General features: G+C 45.1%; 1 protein-coding gene and 1 long non-coding RNA gene across 5 annotated transcripts in view; one reads left to right on the top strand and one right to left on the bottom strand.

Annotated features, from left to right (window-relative positions):
- FTO (FTO alpha-ketoglutarate dependent dioxygenase) overlaps positions 1–25,658 on the top strand; it is a 387,711-nt gene that overhangs the window by 253,885 nt on the left and 108,168 nt on the right. The gene's annotated exons all lie outside the window — the stretch shown is intronic.
- On the bottom strand, positions 196–14,693 carry LOC113595249 (uncharacterized). Its single transcript, XR_003415728.2, has 2 exons — positions 13,796–14,693; positions 196–530 (listed from the first exon to the last, which is right to left on the bottom strand). It is a non-coding gene; the product is annotated as an uncharacterized LOC113595249 (long non-coding RNA).

The raw sequence follows: 25,658 nt of genomic DNA, 5'->3' as shown, positions 1-25,658 counted from the left end.
TGAAATCAGATAAATACGACTGCTAATAAAAACTCTTCATTGAACTTTTAATAAGCACTCAGGTGCTTCTCATGTATTATTTACTCAGTTAATCCCAAATAATTACAGTACTAGCTAAGGCTTTATTGAGTGCTTCTCCGTGCCAGGTACTTTTTGAAGTGCTTAACGTGAATTAACTCAACTATTACAATGTGGTTTTTTTTTTTTTTTTTTTTTTTTAATTATCCCCTAATTTTAACAGGAGAAAAAGCAAGGCAAAGAGATGTTGAGTAACTTTCACAGGGACACGGGGGCCCGGAGGCAGAGGAGCTGGGATTCCAGAGCAGGAAGTCAGGTCCCCAAGGCCGAGCCCTCTGCCGTCTGCCGCCCTCCATCCACGGAACCCATGTTAGGATCACCTTGCGGGCGTGTGAAACAGACTGCCGGCCTTCCTCTGGACAGTTCACATTTTGACAGATTCTGGGGGGGGGGGGCGTGCTGATGCCCACCGCTCGATGCCAAGGAGAAGAGAGCCGTGGAAAGCAGTCACCCTAAAGCAAAAACAAAGAGAGAGAGATGTCATATTATTAATATAAACAGGGTGATTTGAGAATGCGAATAGCACTAATCATATTATTATTTTATTACTGTCACTGTAGCAGGCACTTAGTGAGCAGTTACTATGTCCTGGGCACCGTTCCATTAGCCAGGGAACCATCGTAACTGGTACTCTGGGCTGTGTCATTTACTCCTCACGGCAGCCCTGTGAGGCAGACACGACTGTTCACCCCATTTTATGCCTGAGGAAGTGGAGGCACAGTTTACAAACTTGCCAAAGTGCCCGAGCGAGGATTCGGTCTCGGGTTCCCCCCCTCGCTTCCCCCCAGTGTAATTCTGGAGACCACGCTCTTGACCGCGAAGAGACCTGCGGACAGCTAAGGGGACTCAGAGCCACATCGTGGAGCAGGCGGTGTGTGAGCTGGCCCCGAAGGAGGAGGGAGCGGAGGAAAGGCTGCCCAAAGGGAAGGGAGAAATGCAGGGGACGGGGTGGGGGGCGAGGACCAGCGAAGTGTGATTGGGCGCACAGCGTGGGGACTTCCCCGCGAGCCGCTTGGAGGAAACGAAGGATGCTGCTGGAAGAGTACGTTGAAGGCTTTGAAGGTCAGGAGTCGATGGTCCTCAGGAGCAGACTCTGTGCCCCCAGGCAGCCGTCGGAGGCACACGCGGACTCAGAACTCGTCGTGACACTTCCAGACAGGACGGTGGAGCCATTCTTTGTCGGAGGCGCTCTCGGGCCGTCTCTTCTCTCTGCCTTTCATGGCCGGAGAGCGTCAGAGCCCGTTCAGAGGACGGTTTGATTTCTGCGGTTAGCGACCCTGTGACAGTGACTCATGCCCTGCCGAGGGAGAAGTGAGGGATTTTTTTTTTTCTTTTTTGGGACGCAAGCCACGGCCCACACAACCGGGGACGTGTGTGCACGTCGGTGCGCGTGTCCGTGCGCGAACGCACGTGCCGGCCTCAGAAAACGCCTGCCGTGGCCCTGGGGCGGCGGGTATCGTTGGAGTTGCCAACTTGTTTTATTTCTGATATTGCCTGGCAGCCCCCGAAGGAGGGAGAGGATGAATTTTCATCTCCCATTTACTAGACTTTCATTATATCGTGCTTACAGACACAGTGTCAGCACATAAAATGTTAAACATCACTGGTCTGAAAGAGGCTCCCATTGTCTTACCTCTGGTGCTGGGGGAATCTTGCTAGGCTTTCTGCAGTGGTTCTGTCAGTGTAATATGACATGAAGCGTTTCTCAGTAATGATAGACATTGAATATGAGTGACAGGAACCTTGACCGCGAGGAATGGGTTCAATTACCAGAGACGGGGGGGTTACCTGAGATAAAACCAAAGGGCCCAATTGTGCTCGGTTTCGACCCCTTGACTCCCAGATCCAGAGCAGCAGAGACAAATGGCTGATTAACCAGCCCCTAGCCCTCTCTCTCTCTCTCTCTCTCTCTCTCTCTCTCAATCTCTCTGCAGTGATAAACTTGTTTGGATTTCCCCGTCCGGGGAAGAAGGAAAAAAAAAAAAAATCTACGGGTGGCAGGTCTCTAAAGGAAATACGATCAGAAAACAGGAGGAAACAGGAGGGCTGGTGCTAGTCATTTCTGTCTCTTGCAAGCACAAAACCAAAACCCGTCGTGCTATCTGGGAGCGGATCTAGGACACGGTGTCCGGAAATCAATACAAGATCAATGATTGCTCTCTTAACCCCGCCTTCCTTTTGCAGCTGCAGCACACTGCTTCAGTTCACCTGTAGCCAAGCTGACGCCAATGTCAGTGAGAGCTCCTGCCATCAGACGCCCTCCTTTTTTTTCTTTCCTCCTGCAGGCTGCTCTGCTCAGCATCCAGCACAGCTTTCTGCTTGTTTATAGTCCACTGCTTATAGCCCCCAGATAGAGTTCTAGCAAGCAGCCCAATTAAACTGTCGCGGGCCGCCCTCACTTGACTAGCTCTGCGGAGTCATTTAGCCAACAGACATTCCTGACTATTACAGCTGGTAGTAGCATGTCTCCAGCGCTGGAGATAAAATGAATGAAATTTGTTATCCCGGGCCGACACTTGATCCCAGCTGTTGAACTAATGCTGTTGCACCTGAAGTTTTTCTTTATGGTAATTGCTGTCTGTGTTATTATTTCAGATCCTAAATTGGAGAAAATTGCAACAGGTATTAAATTCTTGGAGCCAATTCACGGGAGTCCTATTGTGCATTCTTCCAGGGTAGATTCCAACTTCTGTTCGAGGCGGGGAAGACAGATTTTGCTAGCCAGACACACTGGCTTGTGTTTCATTATTATCAGGGACATTCCACTTTGAGGTCTGGGCAGGCTTTTATCAGCTTTACCTGAAATCTGCTTTGAAATCTACTTTGGGTACTAATTCAGTCAGCATATGTTGGGACTGGCCCTGGGGAATTCGGTGACGATGACCAGCGCTGACAGTGATCAGTCTGGTTGACCCATGACACATCCTTGGTAGAGCGGTGAGTGTCCTGCATTGCACAGGCTTAGGCAAGCGGGCAGTGTGAAATAAGACTTCCCACAGGGCCCCTTTGGAAGCCACCGCTCTGTGTGGTAGTTCTCGAATGCACCACTTCACTGAGAGCCCATTGAATATGTATGTCACGGGTTTGAAGCCTCTCGGCCTCCCGGAGGCTGAGATCACTGGGCCTCACTGCCGGTTACCGTTCACTGTCTCCTCATTTCTGTTAACCTCCTTCACCAGGTCTCATCCTCGAGTTTGGGGATTTGGAGACTTTCCAGAATAACATATGAACCATATTCGGAGGAGAGAGCAGCCTCAGGAAGCTTGTAGCAGACAGCATGGGAAAGCGTGTCTTTTGCAGCATTTGCCTGTCTGCTTAGCTTCTGGTCAGCACTGACGGTGAAGGCTCCAGGCGGGATCCAGAGCGAGAATTCGGGTCTGGCTGGTGGTGCAAACACTATGCTCGCCTTCAAGCGAACGCTCTGGGGGAAGGTGACCCCACCGATGCGGTCGCTTCCGTTTCTATCTGAAGACCACACCTGGCAGCCATCGCAGAACTCCTTCAACGTCAGGGGCATACTCTCACCTTTAGAATCCAAAGGCTTTGTTCCTGTGCACATTAGGAAGCTTTGACAGGCTCTCGTCTGTATTTTGATGAGAAGCAACTGTGAGAAGCTCAAACCTCCAAGTAAAGGAAGATAGACACAGGGCGTGCGCCGATGCTCGCGCCATCCTTTGCCCCCCCCCCCCCCCACCATACCTGGGCGGTCTCCCGACTGGTTCACGGTCCCCTGATGTGAGGACCCCTGGAAGCCTGCGAGGAATCATCCGAAAGTCCTACTCAGGTACTTTCTTTGCCGCTGTGGACATCTGTGCTTTGAATGCCAATGGCTAGTATCGGACTGTCGATGGTGGAGGATTTGCATCGCAAGTTGAAGTCCATAGAGTTTGTGGGATCTGCAACATACTGAACGTATGGTGGTCTGCATTACTTTCTATACTCAGAGGCCTTCACGCTAATTTGCTAATAAGATACTTTGAAAACTCCAATCTGTTGAAATTGAATTACTGTAATTTATAGCAAAGTTCAAAATGAGAAATCTGTATTTTCTTTGCCCACCGAGAAAACGAAAGATTAGTCTTTCATTTATATATGAAGGGTAGAGAATATGTATAGAGTATCAAGTATAGAATATGTTTTTAAATCCTGGGAGATTTATTTCCCTACTCTCAAATCCAGTAAGAAAAACCAGCCTTTTCTTCAAAACCGAACCAAGACTAATCTGTCTTGCATTTTTTGAAATCATGAAATTCACGGCCGTTTTAGGTATCTTTAAACAACAGATTCACAAGCATACATTGACTTGCTCCCAGAGGTCCTTCAAACAAAAGCACATTCATTCTTGTCGTTGGTATTTGAAGATCGGGAAGATACCACAGTAACACAGGTAAAACTTGTTACATAATAACTGCATGTGTGCATTTCAGACCCAGCACGCACGCACGCGCGCCTTCTCCATCATATTTCTGCCTCTGGATTTCACCAGCATGAGCCGTAAGCGCTTCTCTCCAAATCTTACCTGGACTTCGTGTTTTCTATACGTTGAGTTACTGTTAGGGCGTAGATTGTTTGACTCATTTGCTGTGGGATTGCGTGGAGAACAGGGCGGTGACCTCAGCAAATGAGCCTGGACGAGAGCGTGTTTGGCAACCGGCCATTATAACACTATATATAAAATAGGAGTCAGAATTTGGGAGATCCCTAGGATGGAGACAGCGGAGAGGATGACGGAGATTTGGGCTCTCAAAAGGCAAAAATAAAGGAAAACAGTGGCCCTTCTCGGTGGTACTGGGTATTCGTACACCTATAGCCAGGTCAGTATAGTAAAAAGATTCTTAAGATGGCAAATGTTTGGGTGAGGTGAGAGTAATGCGTAGAAAGGACGGACTCCTGAAAGTTTCTCCTGCAAATCCTGAAATAATTCCTTCCTTCTCTTAGGCTCACATTTAGAGAGTCAGACCTTGCATTAAGTGCCTTGTACCCACTGTGACCTTCTGTCTCGTTCTCCGTAATTCATTGAGGTAGAGTGTGTCCTCACCAAGGAAGAAAGTGGGCCCCCAGAAGCGAAAGTGGCGGTTCCCACGGAATGTTTTATACATAGTTTTAGAAGCTGGGACTCAAACCTGGGGCTGTTGCTGGCTAGAGCCACGGTACCAAGTTTTGGGTTTGGGTCTCTGTGAGATCAGTTGCTCTCATCTTGGAAAGCAGTAGAACTTTCAGCAAGGAACTCCAAGCAGATGGCTAAAATTCCTCAGTTGTTCCTGATAGGCTTTTGTCCCGATGCTAGGCTTTTGTTCACTGCTGTGAAAAGTAAACCCTGCCGGGATGTAAAACAAAGTATACTTCTCAAAAGCTAAATTTAAACCAGTTTCCATAAGGGTGAATTACTTGGAATTGGTTGAGTTCGCTGACTCATGGGCCATAGTAGGTCTTCGTCTAGACCAGGGGTTGGTAAACTTCTTCTGGAAAAGGGCCAGACGGTAAATATTTTAGGCCCTGTGGGCCACACAGTCTCTGTCACAACTGCTCTGCTCTTCTAGCACAAAAGCCACCAGAGACCATATGTAAACGAAGAAGTGTGGCTGTGTTCCAATAAAACTTTATTTGCTAGAACAGGTGGCAGGATTTGGCCTGCAGGCCGTAGTTTGCCAACCCCTGGTACCACACCTTGAGGAAGCATTATCTTTAAGGGAACCAGAAGACAACAAATGTTTTCTTTTCCTTTATTAGTTGTTTATGTAGATTGCTGGTGAGCAAGCAGTGCCTTCTCAGCATAATTTGAGACCCTTTTCATTGGCTGGGATTTTAAAGTTGGGTTTTTTGTTGTTGTTTTTTTAATCTCTTGTTTAAGCACATGTTAAATGTGTCCATGTTCTTTCCATTATATATCTTGGTTGCCTTCCCAGACTTCAAATTGCAGTGGATTTATCCCCAAAGGATGTTTGGTATCACTTCTCAAGATGCAATTTGAGTGTCGTCTGTTTCTGTAATGGAAAAGGATTCCAAATCTTCATTATTGAAGTTTCACAGAAAATAATGAATCATTAAGATAGCTGTTACTCCGCGCTGTTAAGGTATACTGCATCGTTTGCTGTCCTGTCTTACAGCCTCACATCAGTCCAAAGAATAAAGTGGTATGAAGATTTCATTTTAGGGCTGCACATGAGGCATTGGATTATGATTTCTGGCCAAGTCCTGCCGAACTCAGATTACGTTACAATGAAACTGGTTTTTCAACTAAGAGTTTTCCAACGGTTAAGACTGCAAACAGACAAACAGAAGCCCAATAAACAGTTCGAGTCTCAGAATTATTTGCCACAGCAGCTGTAGAAGTGTCCTTGTTGCTATGCTATTTCTGTATAATGACCCCCTTTGATAAATCGTCCCATCACGGGCCACCAAATCATCGGGATGAGGGCATCAGCTTCTTTTACCGAGGGAATCCGTGGTGGTACTCGACAGTAGTAGTTAACTTTGATGCGCTTTTTTCCCTCCTTACAACTCCCCCCTCCTCACGGGCAGCTGTGTTGGGCAAGAGGGGAGGTCCCACCAGAAATTGCATTCTTAACACCCCGGCGTCTTTGCCACCTGCTTGAAGGTGTGCCTACGGATCCCTACTCTTACTGTCATGTGAGATACCTGTGTTCTCTTGATTCTCCAGCTCCCTACATGTGAAATTCTCAAGTTACCTCCATGCTGTCGTCCCTCTGTGTTTTCTAGAGCAACAGCCCCGGGCAGTGGGAAAACTATGACTCCTGTCGCCCAAAACCCTCCTATCTTCAATGGGCCGCTTCACGTCTCTGACCTTTCAGTTCCCTCTTGTGTAAAATCAGAAGAATACCAACCTTACATTATAATCTTAAAACTTCACGAGGAAATATGTTTAAGTGCTTTGTAAATTACGCCGATCATGTCTGAGTTATTTTCCCTGTTTAACTAGCTAGCTGGCCTGGCCTTGTTCAGGAGGCTCCTTTGCCATCGTTAAAAGAACCAAATCCATCGCCCCGCTCTTCTTGGAGCATGACACGTGGAGTTGCCCATGTGAGAAGCAGCTTAATTGCAAATCAGCTGCGGTCGCTATACGACAGAATGCCAGTGGGCACTGTTCCCATTGTGTTGAATAAATGTTACCCCTGCAAACACCACGTCAATACTAAAGTCAACGTGTAAAATTTCTACCACCTGCCTTTGCACCTTCTGATTGGGGGCTCCTATTTGACTCTCCTGTTTGTCTCGTCAGGGTACAGCATTTTAATACATAGGGCACATCTCTCTGTATTAGCAGTCTGTGCAGATCTTTTGTTGATCTTGATTTCTCTTAGCTCGGGAGAATAGTTGCCTTCCAGAGCTCCCTAAAGTAAGTGCATATGCCACTAGCCTCTATTTAGAATCGGTGCAAGCCAACAACAGCCTCTTAAGTTTGGCGACCTGCTGTTACTTACATGGGATGTAATCACAAACAGAAAGAAACTTAACTTTACGTATGTAACTATGAGGGACAGGTGGATGAGAGCGTGAGGCACTGGTAACTTCTGCCCATGTCAAATGAGCTAAATCCTTCCCCCCAAACCAGCCAGGAAAACATATGATACCATTTGCAATGGTAGAATGTTGCACGCTGCTCTCCTGTAATTATAATGGCCTGATCTGTGTGGGGTGGGTGAGGCTTACTTCACAGTCATTAATCTACTGAATCTTAGTATCAGTAGCCCATCTTGAGGAGCAGCGGTACTTGGCTGGAGAAGCAGGGCTTTGATTTCATTGTAATAAGGATAGCTTTGTTAAAATTCTGCCGCGCGGTGGTGCCTGAGGATTCTGGGAAGAGAAGGTTTTTCTCCCCCCGCCCCCCCCCCCGCCCCTTTTTCTCCTTTTCTTACGTGGTGGGGATGAATTGTTTCTCTCTCTTCCATCCCCTAGGTTACTATTTATGCTCTCCCTTGATCTCCTGCTTGTCCCTTTATTTCTCCACGTTGTGAAAGTTTCTTTCTGTGTGACCAGGAGTCTGTTTAGCAGACCATATTGTGAGTGAAGGGCCAGCGTTTGTTGCCTGATTTTGGCAATGCTGGGCAGTCAGCTGGGATGTAATTAAGACTCTGAGAACAGGCTGTCTTCTCCACGGGAAGGGCATGTTAGATGGTGCTGGGATTTGGGGCTGTCAGTTTGGCCAAGGCTGGAGACAGAGAGCTAGGGACAGAGATATTTCCTTTCATTTATAATCCCTTTATGTACAGTGTATGCACTTGGCGAAGTTTACATATAACCTAGTGGCGAGAGCTTACAAGCCAACGCAGTGAAATTAGCATATGTTACATGTATATTTTAGTGATGTTTTAAAGCAAGCGCGTACTTCCAAAGTGAATTATGCATGGACGACAGCAATAGGGTTGTGTTGCGCTGGGTGTCAAATCCCACAACTTTTTGTCGAGACCGTGGATTTTACACTAAAAAGGCAGAAAGACTAAACGAAGTAAAACAGTTTTAATTTTTAACAGTTTGGTTCGGCCCAAGGAGCCAGGCTGTGACAGATATAACTGACATTTGAATAATTGGATTAATTTAGAGAAGGGCAAATCCAGTTTTGACGGTTGTGCTTGTGTGTACGTCTTCTTTTCTTTTCTTTTCTATTTATTTATTTTTATTTGCGGGGTAGGAACGCAGATGCCGAGCAGAGCTCGAGGAAAGGTGCACACGATGTATATAAAACCGTCATCTGGTTATTTTACTGTTAATAAGTATGCGTGTGTGTATGTGTGTGTGTTCACATGGTCGTAAGCACTCTCTGCATTTTGTGCAAAACGAATGCACGGTGTGGGCTTCCTTCCGCTCTGTCAGTGACACGTGTATCGCACACACAAGCACATCATACGTGCTCTTGGTAACAGAATCGACACGGCTGGAGGCAAACGTCCACCCCTTCACAGGCCATATAGAAAGCGTGCAGGCGGGCCGACTCGCGGTGACATCGGCAAGGCCTCTCCGTCCCTATGTCACTGGGTTACAAAACATCACAGCGCAGCAGAGGGGAACGCCTAATTTGGTATCTGGGGTGGCAGCAGCCAGATTCCCGGTGCTTGCGTCCTCGCTCCTCCATTCCTTCAGGTCTACGGGGCTGTTTTAGCTTCTGGTGTGAAGGTCATCTCAGCAACCTGAGATTGAGAAACCCAAGCACAACACCCTACTACCGCCTCCCCCCACCCCTTCAGAAAGCCCCGTAATTAAATATGCCAGCCAAACACCCCAAGACTGGAACTTGCGGCAGACGGTCTTGAACTGTGGCTCTGGGCAGGCTCTAGGAGCCTTTTTCCCCAGCAGGACATTAATAGACATTAACACTCGGGCAAGAAGTGTTGATGTGTGGTTTATAATGTTAGCACCCAGTTAGGCAGGTACAACACATGCTGTAGGAATCTTGTACCAACACATGTGTGGGTTGAGTCAGATTAATGAGAACCATAAAAGGAGAGACGTTCTCCTCAAGCCGGGACTTCATGCTACCCTCCTCTTACCCAGCAAAGCTGGTGCCCAGCTGGGTGGAAATGTCCCAGTTGGACGTTCGTCGAGATTAGCATCAAGAGGATGTTTGAGAGTTTTGTTTTGCTCCGTCGTTAGGTGGTCACGGAGCCCCCATGTGTTAGTCAGGACTTCGCATTAAAACCCCTTTTCATCTGGTGCCTCTCAGGCCGAGAGGAAAGGAAACGTTCACGCCACGACCTAAGGGCCAGGCGAACGTTATCATTTTCCTCCCTCGGCTTTCTCCGGCTCTTCTTCAAGTGGTTCTGAACGGTTGTGAGACACTTTCTGGTTTACTTTGTAAATGGGGCAGCGAAGCGTTCTTGTCTCCTGACTGGCTCTCCTCAGAGGATTCTCAAAGCCTTTTAAAATTGTGGGTTTTTCTGGGGCAGCCTTCAAAGTCCCAGGAGCGGAGGACCATCTGTCCTTTATATTAAAAGAATCTTCTGTATTGTGTACCTGATGTGCTCGTCCCAGAGATAGATGTTGTTAATTAAGGGACAGCATTTGTCCTTTATGTGAAATAAATCTTCTCACTGGCCCAGAGAACAGTTTTGCAAGCTTGAGGAAACCATTAAGGACGCTCAGCCTGGAGTTCCGGTGTCGGCTAAAGGTCCACAGCCCAGTCTGTCATTCAGCCTTTGCTGTAGATCAGACATGTAGGACATGGGGTGTTTTGTTTTGTGTTGTGTTTTGCTTGCTTTCTAGTTAATTCGTCTACCAAGATTGTGGCCTTTTGGAAAGGCGTATGTGAGTGAACGTCACATGCAGTATTCGGGGTGGTTTGTGACTTTCCTGGGGAGATTTACACGTAGCGAGCTCCCAGTCTCATCCACTGTGTCTTTCCGCGGCGGATAATGATGGTGCGCCTGTCCTCCAGTGCCACGTCTCCACTTTGCTGCTACATGGTCTCTGTTCCTATACCCCCTGCCCCTGGGAAAGGAATCATGCAAACATCTGCCCGCAGCAAACGGAGCCAGAGTTCTGTCAGCTCATAGAAGACACCTCCCTTAACCTGCTGGATCTCAGTCTCAAGAAGCCCAGAAAATGGTTTGGATTTGGAATGTGGAAGGGCAGCTAGGGTCATACGGCCCCGAAGGGCTATCTAACAGCGGTCAGCCTCCGGTTCTGCCAGGCACGGAGGAGGAGGGTGGCCAGGGCCTTGTCGGGGCCTAGCTTCGAGGAAAGATTGCACCGGCAGAGACCGTTGACCCAGGACCACTTCCAGGGTAGAGGGGACGAGATGGGCCACACCGTCCTTTCGTTGGTAGGAAAGACCTGGAATGGGCTGTGCCGGGACCGGGAGAGTAGTGGATTGGTGCGTGATATTCTGGGGGTGGAAGAGTCCAGACCGAAGGTCAGCTTGAATATGCAGCCATTCACCTTCCGAAGAAGAATCACGTCAGATGTCATTCTCCACCATCCATTTTTTTTTTTCTCCTTTTCCCCCCTCGTGATCACACAGACGAGGAACCGGGCAGGTGGCACGAGAGCGTGAGGCAGGCTCGGGTGTTGAGCCAGCAGGCGTGACGGCAGCAGCGCCTCCACTGCCTGCGAGGGCCGTTGCTTCTCAACGCCAGCCCGTCACCACTTTGCGGACCTGTTCCCGATCCTCCGATTCGCCGGCAGAAGCTGTGGATGTGAAACTTGCTGGCGCTGGCAGATGTTTCACGGTTTCAAAGCATTACCGGCCAGAGAAAGCTCATCTGTAGGAAAGATGTGCTTTGCGGACTGCCGGTTTGCACACACGGACGTACACGGCCCAGTAACGTTGTCAGAGCGGGGATATTCCGGACGATAAGCTGACAATGTGGAAACAGTTTCGTGAAATAAAAGGAAACTCAGCCTCCGTGATTAATATTTGGGGGTATTTCCCTTTGAGTCTCTGTCTAGTGCGTGTATATTTTATATGCATGCTTTAAAACAGTTGTAATCCTAGGAGCCTGCGTTTTTTCCACCTACCATTATAGGCAGTTTCCTTATGTGATTTATAATGGCCGCGGCGCAGTCAGGGAAATGTATTGCGGTATGCAAAATCGTCCCCCGATTGCTGGGCACTTAGGTTGCTTTTGATTTGACAGCATGGTAAGCAGTGTTGCAATTACACATTTACTCGTAGCACTTTTTCCCTGTTTGGGATGATTTCCTTAGAACCCGAAGGATTGCTAAGTCAAAAGACAGGAAAGTTGTTACGGCTTTCGGCATATATAGCCAGCCCGCTTTCCAAAAGCGTTGTACCGATTTACGCTGCATTCAGGAAAATACGAGTGTGCGAGCTGTCGGTGTATCCTTGCCAGCATTATTATCTTGTAAGACCCACCCCCGTAGCGGTAGGTGAAAATTGGGCTCCCATCCTTTTTTGAATTTACATATATTTGAGATGTGCCCATAAATCCGTTGACTGATTATATTTAGTCTCATAACATCTGTATTCACTGAGGCTAAATTTTGTTGAGGTTTTGCTTGCTTTTTACGTGTGTGTGCGTTTTTAAAGTTCTCTCTGTTAACAATTGATAGGTAATTTAGGAAGCGCCCCCCTAGCAAGGCCCTCCTCCAGGGGACCCCCTATCTCAGGATTGCTGCAGCTGCTACTTTTTACCGTGCATTCACTTGGAATCGGGCCAGGGCCCGCGCAGGATCCCCTTCCTGAAGAGGGGCTCTTGTGCGTCTGGTGAACCACAAGCTCAGGGCTGTATCTGCCAGTACGTTTTTGGCAGAGACATCTACTAAAATCTCATCCTCACCATTCTGTGAAATACAGTCACAAATATGGATGGTGATTACCTTACGCCGTTTCTTTGTAACCGCTAATCTCCACGTCCTAGATGATTTTTGTCCACCGCCTCCCCCGACCCCTGTCCCTCCCCCGTCCCTCCTTCCCCACTGTGCCTGGTGCCTGTTCTAACTACGGTGTAGATGGCACCCAATCCGGGTTTCTTGTAGCGTGGTCTAACAGAAAAGGCACGAGCCATTAATACGGACACAGGGGTTCTATTATTGGCTGTGCCCTCTGTTTAATAGTAGCTTAACAACAGGAACTTACCAAGTGCTGACATACCTCTTAGCATTCTTGATAGATTATTGTGTCTTCGTCACCCTCCTCTTAGATAGGAAATGTTCTTTTACCCGTATAGGTAAGGACACCACAGCTCAGAGAGATGCAGTGTTTGTCCAGTGTCATACTTTGTTTTTCTGAACTAAAGTGAGTTTTTTGTTCTTCAACCTCTCAGTCTCTTCAGCTGCAAAATAGAGTTCCTTCGCTTTACCCGCAGGGATGGCATGGAACTGAAATGGTGTCATGTGTACCTTAACTTGAGGTGGGTATTAAAATTCAGGACATGTAATAAATTGTTGTTATTAACCAGTGCATCTCTCTGGCCCCCTGCTTCTTCGCTTATAAAACGTCGGTGCTGAACCAGATTATTTTCATTGGTTAGTTTCAGCTATAATGTTTTCTCATTAGCTACAGACTCCTGTCCTAGTGGAAAAAAGCCAGTGTGGTCGCCCTGGCCTGCGTATACTGCATAGGAAGTCTTTTCTGCCTTCCGGGTACCCCTGTCCCTCTGAGCTGGCTCTTTCTCGGGAAGTGGGTGCACACTTTCAGCAAGTTGGAGTTTTATGCCTTGGTGTGCACGGAGAGCACAGGGAGGTTCGCATAATGGGGTACTTGAGATACCAGTATGCACTGGTCACGTTAAGGCCATGTGGAATTGCTTGCTTTGGCTCTGAGGATATTGTGACCTCTTAAATATAAAAGTGGGAATAGACTTTATTTTTCCTCATACCTTACCCTCAGCTGGGAACTTAATTAACCAAGGTGGTTAATGGAGAACCAAGGTGGTTAACGGAGTCAGCTCCACACAGACATGCACTCAGGCTTAATTTCATACATCTCTCTCTCTTTTTTTTTTTTTTGTTTTTTTTCCAAATAAGGATCCAGGATCCCATATGGCACTTAGCCTCCTAAACAAAGATCATCAGCCCTAGACGAGAAGCAGGTGGCCTGGCACAGAGAGCAGAGGTTATTTTTGCCGCTGGGCTCCTGCCATTTCAGAGTTTAATAATGGCAAGGTTGCACAGCGGGAGGCTGACCCCAGATGCTCTCCCTTTGGTGGGGATAGAGCAGTCCCACTGCCTCTGCAGGGAGTAAACTTGATCAAATCTAGGTCACAGTTACTCTCCCAGAAACGTCTCCGTCTAAACTTACTCCCATTTGCTACCTACTTGCCGCTTCCAAATCTGATCCATTCGGAGTGAAGTCACCAGCGTTAATTGTTGACCTGCCCTGGTGTCTCGTCAATGCCTGTGATGAGGAGATCTTGGCATTTTCTTTCGGGTCGACCCTTGGGCAACAGGTTGGAAAGACTTTGTTTTAAGGGTGGTATTAAAGACCAGAAGTTGGAAGCCTTTACTGTACTCCTGGCTCCGCCTTTCCGGAGGGTTTGGCTTCCCTGTTTATAATCCGAAGAGGAATTTCAAGTCCAAACGCAGGCGACAAAGATGAGTAAGAAGGAAAGAGCAAGGAAGAGGGGTAGTAACTGGAAAGGAACACGAGAGAACTGTGAGGTCGGGTGACTGTTACGCAGGCGTGTATATCTTTTACAGAACTCATTGAACTTGTACTTTTAAGATCCATGTGTTTTGCTGTGTATAAAACATACGTATAAGGAGTGAAATGCACTGGTGGTGAACTGTAGAGTGCATGCTTCATTTAATTGGTGAGCCAGTTGCTTCCCCGCAGGATGTGGGCCCAGTGTTGCTACGGTTTCAAGGAAAGCCTGAAATTCAGATATACTTTTAAAATTTGTTTATTTATTTTGAGAGAGAGTGAGAGTGTGCGCACATATGCGTGTGTGCATAAGCACAGAGGAGGGGCGGAGAGAGGGAGAGAGAATCCCAAGCAGGTTCCGTACTGTCAGCACAGAGCAGGACTTGGGCTTGCACTCACGAACCATGAGATCGTGACTTGAGCCAAAATCAACAGTCAGATGCCTGACTGACTGAGCCACCCAGGTGCCTTCAGAAACTCAGATATTTTTATAAAGATATGTAGACCTGTGGGCCCTATTTGGTCAAACAGAACACCAGTTGATCTCCAAACTGGAGGCTTCTTTTTTAAAAAGTTTTTTTTCAATGTTTATTTATCTCTGAGAGAGAGAGAGAGAGAGTGAGAGAGCGAGAGCAGGGGAGGGACAGAGAGAGAGGGAGACACAGAATTCGAAGCAGGCTCCAGGCTCTGAGCTGTCAGCGCAGAGCCCAATGCAGGGCTTGAACTCACGGATTGCAAGATCACGACCTGAGCCGAAGTTGGATGCCCAACCAACTGAGCCACCCAGGTGCTCCCATACTGGAGGCTTCTTAATTCTCCCCTAAGGATCATTACAGTTGCAACATTGAATGATTCTGGCTCGCAATGAGGCCTTGAACCAAAAACAAACAAACAAGCAAACAAACAAAACAAAAAACAACCTCACTTATCTCTCAGTTTTCCTCTCACCTATAAGATGTTGGGAATTCATAACTAAACTTTACAGGGATCTGGTGAGAAGCATGAGGTATCGTGTACAAAACAACTTGGAAATACAAAGACGCAGCACATAAACACAAGTCTCTGTTACCTTTATTATTATTATAAAGAATTATTGCCATTTTCAGAATTACCAGTGTTGAGAGTAGAAGCACCGAGCTTTTCTAGGACGGCTGATAGAAACATCAACAATTCACCATGAGTAAATTGCGTGCGTGCAAATGAACATGCAGACTTTTCATTATCCTTGGAGGGGGATGTTCCTGTGTGGTGTGTGACAAAAAGAGAAGGCATTTCATTTGTACAGCTGCTCGTATAAATTGCAGAAACTCTGGGAGCCAAAGTCCAAGGTACGGCAGTAGCATATAAGGAAATGAAGCTGATGCTATATTAAAGATTCCTTGTCACATGTACTCACTGCCTGGGGACGGGGTTGCTCCAGCCTTGTCAGTGACATTTTGTGAACAAGCAGCCTGTATTGGATGGTGATAAATGGATTATCTTAAATGTCATTCGGCAGTGTTTTAGAGTTGCAAGGAGAGTTTTGATATTGAGTTGTTGGTTAGTATATTCTGCACCAATCCTTTATGATGAAATAATCTCCTGAAGTTACGTTCAGAAATGTCAAAGTTGCTTATTTCTTCAATCACCCGTAGCAGTTTCTATTACAAGATATGCAGAGAAGATTGTGTAATAATGTCAAACTATTTATAGCCCCGTTTCCTAGGACTCTCGACTCTCCCAGAGTTGTTTGTGTATTTAATACCAAAGATTTGTTTTTATATTTATATAAATTTTTCTCTTTCTAAATTGACTTCAGCTGAGAATGTTTCACGAGTTTTTATAGAGAGTACATTTAAAAATTGATGCTGGCATTCAAAAAACCAAGGCCAATCTAACCCTTTTTAAATACAGACATTCCCTTAATTCGGTTTTAAATATTATAGTAGTCTGTGTGTGTGTGTGTGCGCGCGTGTGTGTGTGTGCGCGCGCGTGTGCGTGTGTTAGAGCTGTGTCCTTAACATTATATGGGTGTTATAATTATAACAAATTTAAGACATGCTGTTTATTTAGGATAAAGCAGTATGTAATACTTTGGCAGAAGACGTTTTATTAATTATTTCATGCTAAGTAAGGTATACATTATTACATTTTAAATATTTCTTTGAAATTCCAGGTTTCATAACATTACTGTTGCACAGAATATAGTCATTTGTATAAAGATTTGGTCCAGTGGGTTCATATGGAAATATGCACAAAATAGATTTTGAAAGCATGTCTCAAATTTTACTTGGCAAAGTTATTCTAAATATTGGCTTTCCTCCCCGAAAGATAAGCTCTTTCTAGACACAGTATTGAGATTATTTAATATCTCTCTGCACACAGTGACTCCCTTCAGCCCCTCTCTACTAATCTTACCCCCATCATGGCTTCTCCACAGTTTTTTTTTTTTAAAGGCATGTAATGTTTATTTTAAAAAATAAAAGCAATATAAAGAACATTGACTTGGACCATAGAAAATTACTGTTTCTATAGATCAAAACAGCCACCTAGCAGCAATTTTATACAGCTCATCCTAACAGCTAATATTTCTGTCCCCCTAATAGTTTACTGTATGCTAGACACATGCTTGATGTATATGAATTTGATGCAACCCTATGAGTAGGGACTGTTATTACCCCCATTTGCAGATGAGAAAGCTGAGGGGCAGGTTGATTTAAGTAACAGAACCAGCAGCCTAGCTCCATTGTCTGCAGGTCACCATGACTCTTGTATTGCCTCTCCAGAAAAGCAGACTTCCTTTGAGTGCCCCGCCAAGTATATTGCTTTCCCCGGGGAAAAGTGATGTGATTGGCTTGGTGTGTGTCCTGTTTGATCTACCTCTTCTGATGACTCTTGGTGCATATATGGACTATCTCTGCAGCCAAATCCCCAGCAATGGTACTAATAGGTTAGATGTGTGTGCATTGAAGATTGTAGTAACTGTGAAATCACTCTCTAAAAGAGCTATGCCAATTTACATTCCCATCAACTGTGTATGAAGAACTGACACCAGTTTATCACTCTTGATCATTGTATTTTTGCCACTTTGATAGGTGGTGTTAGTGGACCTTTTACTTTTTCTTCTCGTCTCATCTGTTCACATCCTTTATGCAATTTTCTGTTAAGTTGTTTATCTTTCTCTTTTTGATTTGTGGTTCTTCGTGTGTTCTGTGTTTAATCCTGTTCCTTGATTTATATTTTGGCCCGGTTACCAAAGTTTTGTGTTTTGAAATGGAGGGCTTATTCCCCTCTCATTTTCTTTTTTTAAATAATTTTGTTGCTGTTTCCTGCCTTTTACTTCCAAACGAACTTTAGAATCAGGTGGTCAGATTCCATTTTTTTAAAAATGCTGTTGGCATTTTTATAACGAGTGCATTGAATTTATAGATTGCTATGTTAGAGAACTTTAAAACAAACTTTTTCTTCATCCATTAAAATAATGTATGTCTTCATTTGCTACTGTTACCTCTTGTGTCTTTTAAGTAGAGTTTTAGAACTTTTCTTCACATCCTTTTACATTTATTTTTAGGTATTTTAAAGTGTCACTATTTTCAATGGAATTACACACATGTAGGATAGCTGCTGAGTTTTTATCTTTATTTGTATACCTTACTAAATTCTTTTCTCATTCCTAGTAGTTTCTCAGTTGATTTCCTTGGAATTTCTGGATAGCAAATGATATAACATAACAATGATGTCGCCCTTTTCTCTCCAACACAGATACTATTTTATCTTTCTTTCTTCCTGTCTTAGCTGAGATTTCCAGAAAAGTGTTGAACAGTAGTAGAGTTAGTAGGCATCTTTATATTTTTTTATTGTTGACTATGACAGTTCCAGTGTCGCACAAGTCAGTTTGAGATTTCTAGTCCATACTTTTTATCAAGTAAAGGAATTTTTATCCTCTTTGATGCATATTGCATTCAATTGGATCCTAATTTTTTCGGAGAGAGGTTGTCTACTGAGATGACCGTATGTTTTTTTTTTCCTTTAATTTGTAAACGTGATATATTACATTGTTAGAGTTTATGCTGTTGAACCATCTTTGCATTCCTGGAATGGACCTGACTTGATTGTGATGTAATACACAGATGGACTTGACCTGCTGGTATTTTATTTACTATTTGCCTATTCATTTTCACAGGTGTGACTTCCCTGTAGAGGTCTTATCCCTATGGACACCCTACTTAACAGGTGTCAGTAGACTTCATTCATTATTAACTTTTTTGTGAAGTAGACACTTTTGAAGTTTCTCCAAGGCTTGATTGGTTTCGGGCTTTTTTTAGCCTCAAGACTTGCATGCAGCGTCCCTCACGTTTTTGAACTTTATTTCAATTTGACACTTTCCAGAGGAAAGGCATGCATTCACGCTTTCAACTTTTTAGCTTTTGCCTCCCAGCTTCTTTGTGTGGAGGGAGTATAAATATTTCCTTGAAGCATGATGCTGCCCCTTTATGAAACCTGGAATTGCCCCTTTTCAATCGGAAAGTATAAATTTGCCTCTTCATTCTTAGCCCATTGGAGCCATAATTGTATTTAGTCCTAATTTATATCAAATGTTCCCCTAGAAATAGACATTTACTATTTCTAAAAACTGTTAATGTTTATTTATTTTTGAAGGAGAAAGAGAGACAGAGCGTGAGCTGGGGAGAGCAGAGAGAGGGAGACACAGAATCCGAAGCGGGCTCCAGGCTCTGTGCTGACAGCCCAGACGTGGGGCTCGAACTCACGAACTGTGAGATCATGACCTGAACCGAGGCTGAACGTTTAACCAACTGAGCCAGCCAGGTTCTCCAACATTTACTGTTTTATAGTGACCAACACCTGGTTTGGAGAAGACAGTATTTTGTCTTTTTTTTTTTTTTTTTGGCAGAATGTCATGTATGAGGCATGCCTACCAACACTCCCCCTTCTCTGGCCCATGCAGATGTCACTAATCTGACTGCCTCTTCCTTCCTGAGCTCCTATATAGTCTTCTCAACAGAGCATAGTGAACAGCTACCACCATTTGATTGGCACTTAAAATATAGAATGGAACCTATTGCTGTCCCTAGTGTCACGGAAAAGGCATAGATTGGAAGCCAGGCACCCTGGGTCATTGCAATACTTGGTCTTTGTTGCCACAACTATCCAATGAAGAGATTAACCTGGGACATCTCTGATGGATCTTCTGTTTTGAACCTTTACCACTTCTGTTTACATAGGCTCCTTCAACATTGTTTCAGGACCCCAAATTTGCTTATCTTCAGGATTTGTAAATCTCCACTGAAGGGTACATTTGGAGTTTTTACGTCCCCATTTTGCTGTTTTTGTAAAACAGCAAATACGTCTTGCCCTTCAGCGAATTCTTCTGTTGTTGTTCAGTACTTCCTCCTATTTTTAAAATTAATAAATTCTCCTTGTAGAATATTCGAAAACTACATAACAGTATAAGAAAAAGACAAAAATTACCCGTAATCTTACTGTCCAGAACTGTTAGCATCGAGTGTATGATTAGAAAGATTTCTGTTTTAAAAAGTTTTTGTAGCTTTCTTTTTCACAGAATATTATTTTGTGATTATTTTCTCATTAATTACATTTCATTCAAGAATAATCCCCCTCAAAATATACATCTGTTTAATTATATATCTTTTTTCACTTTAAAAAAAATGTGTTTAATGTTTGTTTATTTTTGAGAGAGAGAGAGAGAGAGACAAACAGAGCATGAACAGGGGGAGGTGCAGAGAGAGAGGGAGACACAGAATTTGAAACAGACTCCAGGCTCTGAGCTGTCAGCCCAGAGCCTGACATAGGGCTCGAACTCACAGACTGTGAGATCAGCACCTGAGCTGAAGTCAGACGTTTAACCGACTGAGCCACCCACGCACCACCTTTTCACTTTTAAATATTATGACAGATATCCTTTTATATAATCTTTGAGCCTTTATTGAATAAATTTCTAGATATCAAATTACATGGTGAAAGGAAGTATACTTTGTAAGTTCACAACACATTGTAGTACTTGATAAATATGTGTGCAGTGAGTGTTTGAATAAAACATTACCCACTTGATTTTCAGAAAGGTGTTCCAATTTACATTTTCATCTACAGTTTTTGAGAATGCCTTTCTCTTCTCATGTTTGGGAGGATGGAATATTACCATTTAAAAAAAAATCTTTGCCAATTTTATGGGCAAAAAGTTACCTCTCATTTCATTTCTTTGTCCCTACTGTGGTTGGACATCTTTCATGTTTCCTGGCTGTGGGTATGTATGTGAATTTCTTGTGTCTTATGTCAATCTCTGCCCCCCCCCCCCCCACTTTGGAGGCATACATGTTAATTGTTAATAGCTACAAAGTCACAAGCTCATTATCAAGGTGTCGCTACTCTTTGACAATTATAACTAACTTTGGGGGCAGAATCCCAATATGGAGGTAAAGAAGAGAACTAGGAAGTCTTCGTACATCTGACATGACTCTGCGGTCACTAACTTTGCTTTCCTAGGTCCATGCTAAAATTGAGACGTGCCAGCTCTTTTGGTCATTTCTGAAGCTCTTTTGGTACTTGCCCCCTTCCCCTTGGCCTTCATTCAGTTTGCCCTGTCCTTGGAGCTCTTGGCTTGCACAGGAAGCCTGAAGCCAAAGCATGCGAGCTCAGTAACTCTCATCTCTGGACTTGAAAACCCGGCTTCCAAGCTTCTGCTGCTTACCAGCAGGCCACGCACAGCCCTTCCTACCAGTGAGGGAACCAAACCCGCTGCTCCCAGCTGTGTGTGGCCTTCACGAGTCGAACTGTGAAGAAGATAGAACCAGTCCCACCCTTAAGTCTAGAAGAACTGGTTAATCATGTCATGAAACCACATGCCTTTGCACTTTTCTGTTGCGACTCCTAATTATTCCTGACTGGAATCCCTTGATTTATTCCTCATCCTTCTAACTTGATGCTCCCGAGGCCATTTTATCAGTTGTGAAATTAGTCCCTGACCTCTGTGTTCTGGTGAGATTATTATTTTTTTAACGTTTATTTATATTTGAGAGAGAGAGAGACAGACAGAGTGCGGCCGGGACCGGGGCGGGGGTGGTGCAGAGAGAGGGGGAGACACAGAATCTGAAGCGGGCTCCAGGCTCCGAGCTGTCAGCACAGAGCCCGACGTGGGGCTTGAACTTGGAAACAGGGAGATCATGACCTGAGTGGAAGTCGGACGCTTAACTGACTGAACCACCCAGGCACCCCCTGGTAAGATTATTTAGCAAAACTTTTGCTACATGGAAACCAGAGTGGCTGAGAAAAAGCCCCGCTTCTGCATCTGTCACGTTCAGGACTCGCCACACAGGTTACACGCTGCATATGGGCTCCTGGGTAAGAGAGCTGCTGTGAAGAAGAGCTAATGTCCAGCCCATGCTCCAAACTGGGAGACTTTGCTTGCCCACACGGGGCACCTTTTTCTGATTTGCCCAAAGGTGCTGGAGACACTTGCTGAGGCCCCGATCAACAGCGTGTATGTCCTACAAAGTGCCTCTCCTTCCAAGCAGGTTAGGATCCAAACAGCTGTCTGTAAGACCTTTTGCTTGTAAATCCGAAGCAGCATCGAACAGCCAGCTACTGACAATGCTGTCCGGCGGATGCATACTTCTGCTCTGGGAGTTAGGCTTGTTCTTATCATAAATCTAAATGGGAAGTTCTTGGGTAAGAGAAAAGATTGTATTTAAATAGCTCGGTATACAACAGTTTTCTTTTTCATTGCAACATAGTTGGGTTTTTTGTTTTGTTTTGTTTTCCTTCCTAGAGCAACCATAACGGACACAGGATTAGCTGCAAAAACCACTTTGTCGTACTTTGGAATTACAGAATTCTACATTCCCACAGATTCACATTGTACACAAGGCTAAACAGACTTTAGCCAGTTTTCCTCAGAGAGGGATAGCATGGGTTCTGCACAGTATTTCAGGCCTAGTGAGCTGTCGTCAAATTTGGAGGGAAGGTCGTGTCAACGATTCTTACATTAAAAAAAAAAATGTTTTTAAGTGGTTTTTCTTTTTCACTTGGAGGTAAAGTTCAAGTGGCATATTCCTTTGTGTTCCCCCAATCGTTGCACCAAAAACGCAAAGCAATCTCCCCTCGTAAGTAATGTCAGCAGCCATGAAGGAAAACCTAAAGCCCTAAATGGCTTTTAAGAGCCATTCTGAGCTTAATTTTAGTATCTGGATCCTGGGCCTCCGAGAAGGATGAGGCAAAGGCTCACCCCACCACACTTTCTCATTGGCGAGCACTGCAGAGTCGGAGCTGGGGGGCTGTTAATCTCAACCTCACTGCCCGTGAAGGTGGAGGGTTGCACGCTCGTGGAAAGGCACGGCACGCCTCACCTGCACCTCCCCCCTTTGGCCTGCCCAGTTTTGCGAATATGATGCAGGGAGGGTGCCTTACGTGAGATTTCAATTTTCCTTTTCGTGGTGGAAATTAAAGTCTAAGTGACTTTTATTAGGCCTTTCATTCAGATACCATGATCAGTGAGCGGATAAAGAAAGCCTCACCCTGACGATGTTCCTGTGCCCTAATGTCACAATCCAGAGGCGTTTTCAGTGGCATCGCTTGTTTGCCTGGAGGGTTCAGAGAGGTTTCAGTCTCTCCCACACCTCGTCCCAAAAGTTGCCATTACAATACCTGCTCGTCAGAACTTGTTCATCCGCACTGGTGATACAAGCCCTGTCTTCGAGTGACAGAAGGCCCAGAAATGCTGCTCTCGTGGCGGCCCTGCCCAAGAAACCTAGTTTTCTAACTGGGCTTCCGAGCTATGGAAACTTGGTCACCTTTCACCTGAATCTCTAATATGCTTTGCAAATGAGGAGCTGGTGAGAAAAATATGCAGCTTGAAGCTGGCGAAGTTTTAAGTGGGTAAAGCTTGTAGTGTTCAGATCATAGCCCCAAATTACTTAAGGGCTTCTGCTAACATGGAAATAAGACTCTTTTCTGCCGAGAGATTGGATATTCAGATAGATTTTTTTATGAAGGAAATAAATATTTCAACATGCAAACACTACCCAAGCGGGTAGTGATGCTTCAAAACAGGGTCAGAGGTCAGGTGTTTTGTTTTTTTTTTTTTTTTTTCCTGTTTGTTTTTTGGGACAGCTCCCAGTTTAAAGGTATTGCACGTTACTACCTACCCCGAGCCTCACATGGTAAAGTAATTACTGCCAGCTAGCACAAAATATGTACATTCATTTTTATTTCCAAAGGTCCTGAGATTCCTCTCTGCATTTTTTGGTGGTCCTCATTATAAAAAAAATAGATCACGAAGAATGGATGGTTTTTCTCTATCGTAACTGTAAAAAAAAAAAAAAAAAGTGGGGCTGAAAAAATGCATGTCTGATAGGTCAACTTTGAACAGACTTAATTTGTAGTAATACGAGTAAATAAAAATAGAATGTGGTGGTTTTTTTTTTTTTTTTCCTTTAGAGAATAGTGTGGTTCGTTTTCATAGTTTGCCCACAAAACATGCCACAGACCCCCTAGGGTATTGGATACCTGGAGGAGAGGCTGACCGCTAGGTTATCTGAGCGGATGGGGGTCGAGATGTCTTCAGACAGGCACAGGGATGTGTGGCACGGCGTTGTTCTGAAGCTCAAACACCGAGTGGAATTTTGGTCACAGTTGGAATTGTTCGATGGGACTCAGGGCTTCTGCAATCTCCCCCCCCCCCCCACCCCTTCAAATAGGGAATTTGCAGAGCAGTTAATTAGTAGTTACGCAAAACAGCAGAAACAGCCCAGATCCGCACAGGAGCCAGCAGGTAATGTCAGCGAGGGAGGCGGGCGAGGTACAGTGTGGGAGGGAGCTGAGGGCACCAGACAGAACCAGAAAGCACACTTCAGCTGAAAGAGGACAGCCAGCCAGTCCTCTGCTGCAGCCCGCGGTCGCCGTGACCAGCCCACTGCCGGCCATGGGGCCAGGTGATCCCGTTGTGATGCACCTGCCAGATCTCTTTTTTCCGAAAGAAGCCAGAAATCCAGATTTTTTTTTTTTTTTTAACGAAACGTACTTCCGTAGAAATGTTGACGGCTAACTTTTTTTTAAAGTTTAAAAACACGTGTGAGGGCTGGGTTTGGCCTCTAAGCCACGGTCGTGACTTCAGCTTGCACAAAATGGACAGAAGGGGAGCTGGGTGCTTCGTGGCAGTACCTTCTCATTCTCCAAGGGAGGTGTTCATAGCTGGGTGGGTTCTGAACAATTACTGAACAATTCTGTAGACTCCACCGCTATGGTGAAGAATGTAGTTACTCTGAAAACGAGGGCAGCTTCTCACGTTTATGTCATTTGTTCGTGCTTTTGTTTTGTTTTGTTTTAGAGTCATAGATCCTTTGTCAAGGCTGACCTAACTAAGAGAGCAGAGTTCCAGAAAAGTTGGTAGGACAGAGCCGCCCTTAGCTTTCTTTCCTTGCTGACTTTTAACCCATCACAAAGTAATTACTTCTCTCTCCTCCCCGCCTCTGGCATCAGCCTTTGGAATGTGGTTATTCTTTAAAGTTCACTGTGAGGCAGGACGTTATTCACACACATCTCCTTTCCCAGAGCTACTAAGCCTCAGTAGAAGACAGCGTTCGTGCCACGCTGAAACAGATGAACCATCACTCAATGTGTGCTTTTGAGTAACTGCTGGTTTAGTAATGATCAGATAAGACTTTGACGAAGTCCGTGATATTGTAATATGATTATTTTAATATTGTTTCTTTGGGGCCCGTCCTTCACCCTTTCTCCTGGCCTCTGAGTTTCTTGGGTAGAGAGTGGAATGACGGAAATATGTTTGTTCTTCAGGGCAGAGAGGCGTGGTGGTGAGTAGAGAAATTACAGTGTGTCCTCAGCCGCCACTGATGTCCTTCCAAATAGGTGAAGTTTAGTTTAAAGCCTGCCATTAATTCTTGGCCCCTGGCAAGAGTGGTACAAGGTTGCCTGTTTGTTCCAGTGGGGGGGCGGGGGTGGGTGGGGAGGGGGAGCACAGCAATTAGTCAATGACATTTATGACCGATTTATAAAACACAAATGAAATAATTGGTTACAAAATCATGACAAGCCTTCACTTGTCGTTCGCAAACTTGTTCTCGACACATTGTGAAACTTTTATTACGAACACCCTTTGCAGAAAGCAAACAGCAGCCGATCTGAAGAGACCAAGCCAAAGCCCTCGGCTTTGGGAGTAGCTGTGGGAGGAGAAGATTCTTGAAGTTATGTTTCCTGTCCCCTTCCCAAACAAGCCCCCTTGTTACTAGATCCAGAGACCGTTTCGGGCAGGGAATCACCACGGTTTGGGTGTAAGACGCCCAGGTATGAAAAAGCAAAAGAAAATCTTTGCCACCAAACTTAAAAAAAAATTTTTTTTTTAATGGTTATTTATTTTTGAGAGAGACAGAGACAGAATGCGAGCGGGGTTAGGGGCAGAGAGGGAGGGAGACCCAGAATCCGAAGCAGGCTCCAGGCTCCGGGCTGTCAGCAAAGAGCCCAACGCGGGGCTCGAACTCACGAGCTGTGAGAT

Source organism: Acinonyx jubatus, chromosome E2, assembly GCF_027475565.1.
Source record: "Acinonyx jubatus isolate Ajub_Pintada_27869175 chromosome E2, VMU_Ajub_asm_v1.0, whole genome shotgun sequence".
NCBI classification, from domain to species: Eukaryota; Metazoa; Chordata; class Mammalia; order Carnivora; family Felidae; genus Acinonyx; species Acinonyx jubatus.
Note: the sequence above shows the minus strand (reverse complement) of the source record. Positions and strands in the feature narration are given on the sequence as shown.